The sequence below is a fragment of the Leucoraja erinacea genome, chromosome 3 (genome assembly GCF_028641065.1).
Source record: "Leucoraja erinacea ecotype New England chromosome 3, Leri_hhj_1, whole genome shotgun sequence".
Taxonomy (NCBI): Eukaryota; Metazoa; Chordata; class Chondrichthyes; order Rajiformes; family Rajidae; genus Leucoraja; species Leucoraja erinaceus.
In genome coordinates this window covers 96,944,295-96,947,377 of record NC_073379.1, presented here as the reverse complement: position 1 = coordinate 96,947,377, position 3,083 = coordinate 96,944,295, and the positions used below count along the sequence as shown (strand labels likewise).

The following is a 3,083-nucleotide window of genomic DNA, read 5'->3' as shown; positions in this document are numbered from 1 at the left end:
GTGTTGTACGAAAATAGCACTTTCCCTTGGTAAGGATGGAAAGTTCCTAGTAGCCTTACAACACACCAATGGATGAGATCTAACCATGTAAAACTGCACAATGCTAAGGTTCCAAGCACAGAAATTGTCCAGAGTTGTTTTCAGGGCAGGATCAGTATTATGGCCAGGAATGGCTTTCGGGACATAAAGACATCTGGGGGCGTTTAGACAAGATGGAGCACCTTATGGAAAGGATGCTCCATCATGATGTTTTCCAACGTGAGTACTATACGCATGGGCCACCCCATCATTCGCGGCAGCAACCTCCAGCAGAGGTCTATACAGGGCAGACCCGTACCAAACAGGAGGAAACATACCTCCACGGGTCAACATGGGGGGCCCATACCAGCAGCACCATGTCAAGGGCTGCTGAAGCCTCCCTCATGCAAGAGCAGGGAGAGCCAGGGCAAAGTATGGCACTGACCCTGAAGGCACGAGAGCATCGCTCCGGGTGAGCCGGATGTGGCATGCAAATTGGCCATTACCGGCAGGAACTGGTGAGGCAATGGAGGAATCTGGCTAATAAGCATCAACAATATGACCTCTCACCAGCTCCAAGAATCAAAACGCTATGAAACACCTGTAAATCGTGCGTCACTCAGAATGCCCACCATGAACCAGGTTATCTGGGGGCAAATGGGTGCAATCCTGCGATCGCAGGAATTAAGGCTGCAGAAAGGATTAAAAGTAATTGAATCAGGCATAACGGCATTGGGCGGTCAGTCAAAGGGACATCATTATCAGACACACAGCAGGATACATAGGGCCGGGTGTGTAACGCCCACCAGATTAACTGCCTGAGAAAGAACTAGCAGACCAACGTTAAATCCAAAGTTGGTAGCACTGTGCTGATCGTCAAACATACAGCCACCAAACGATATTTGGAGAAAACCTGGCTAAGTAAGTCAAGGACTTAGATGACAAGGCAAAGATGGTCGGCCTTATTATGGCACATCTGACTAGCAGGATGCCACCTCATCGACCATACCCCTTCAGGCGGTTCACAGACACTGGTGTGGGGCAAGGACCAAGAGAACTATCACATCACTACGCCGTTGGCGTGCACCAGTGCATACTCACGCTAAAATTTGGAGGCAAAAGAACCCAGCAACCATGGAGGTACGAGCAGCTGGACTTGTCCAGGACATATCACCAATTGCAAATGTTTACAATGAATAGTGCTGCATAACATCAGATCCTTTCACACTGGACAGCAAATTGAGTTTATTATTGAATAACATCCACCCACTGAACATACACCAAGTCGGAAATTGGTGTTTTCAAAACCAGAAACTTGACAGGTAAATGATAACATTGAAACATTATTCACAAAAGTTGTAATAAAAAAGACTGTTCATCACCCTCTGCAGTTTGTGTCTAATATATTTCCCAAGCAAAAGAAGGATGGGGGGGGGGGGGGTGGCGAGCCATTCTGGATCTAACCCGACTGATTTCCTATGTCCAGTATAAGCTTTTAAAAAGGAAACATTCGGTACTACTAAACAATTGGTTTCCAAAGGATATTATACGGCAAGTATAGATCTGAAAGATGTATATTATTCAGTATTTACGTTCTGTCTGACTGTCCTATGCAGCTATGCTTCCCTCTTTATCGGGGATAAAAATACAACCTTTTACGGATATTCTTAACGTAATATTTGCTGGGTTAGCCTGTGGATCGGGAAACCAGCCTCTGCATGATAAATCAATTACTCACTTATAGATTCTCAGTGGACAAGTCCTGCGACTCGGACTGTCAGTCCAATTCATGTCTGTGCTCGCTGCAAATGCAGGGATAGCACCAAGAAAGGAAAGCATTACATCTCCTCGTCAGGAAATGGGAAGTGCTGTTTAAATACTTAAGTCACATCTCATACGGCATGGATAACTGACAGCTTGGAGTTAATTTCAAATGGGTCTTGACAAAATTAAGTGATAGGACCATTAACTGTGCCCAACATGCTCCCCGTCTTATTTACGGCAGCAATAGGGACCCACTCTGCCGGGTTTCACCCCTAATATCAAGGGAGAAAGGATATTTTTCACATGTCCCCAGGATAAGCACAGGGCTAATGGGATATTAATGTGGTATTAATACTATTTCACCAGGGGGCTCCAGCTACATCCTTAGTTGGCTTGGCTATCATAGGTAGTTATCCTCAAGGTGCTGGTCAGCCAACGGGTTCAGTCACTACATATTGTGACTGCACAGGATGATTACATCTGCAAATAATATTATGTTTTAAATGTTTGTATAAGCAGAATAGACATAAAATCTCAAACTAATTTCATGACATACCTCATGAACCTTCGGTTATGGTCACAGATATATAACAATACGTCAAGTTCACGAAGAGCTTAGAAGCTTGGAACTAGCAATGTTGATAATATAAAAACTTTTAAAAGGGTATTGTGTTTGACCATCCCCAGGTGATCGAAACAGGGCTTGGCTCATACAGGAGTAGATACTGGTATATTTCTGAGACTCACTCCACCAGGGCTGCTACAATATCAGCAGCAAGGGTTATGAAACATTCATAATAACCCAAGGCCAGACCAGGGGTATTTGCCAACTTACTTAGCTTCAGTGGTTAGTTACTCCCGAATGAGAGGTGTTACTATTATTTATACATTATGAATGTTTCCCACATCTATCATTGAAGCAGCCGTGGTTGTGGAGACTCGATTCTCACGGCATGAAATCACAGAGCTTTGAAATCTTCACAGAATCACACGTGACTCCGAAGTAAAATAGTAAGATTAAATGAGAACTTACCAGTTTGAAGTTTGATCTTTATTTTATGAGGAGTTACGGTGAGCGATTACGTGCCCTTTGCTCCCAGCCCTCATAATCGCAAAGATCATCTGGTAGTTCTAGTCTTCTCTAAGTCTTACTAAGTTACTTCAACTGCTGTTATCTGTGATTTCACACCGCTGCTTTGAAGAATGATACGCATGCGGACTGGCGGGGCTTCTTCACATAATTGCTCACCGTAACTCCTCATAAAATAAAGATCAAACTTCAAACTGGTAAGTTCTCGTTT

At 43.9% G+C, this 3,083-nt stretch overlaps 1 pseudogene; it reads left to right on the top strand.

Moving 5' to 3' along the window:
• Nucleotides 1-140, top strand: LOC129695933 (U6atac minor spliceosomal RNA; annotated as a pseudogene).
• Nucleotides 141-3,083: the final 2,943 nt, after the last annotated feature.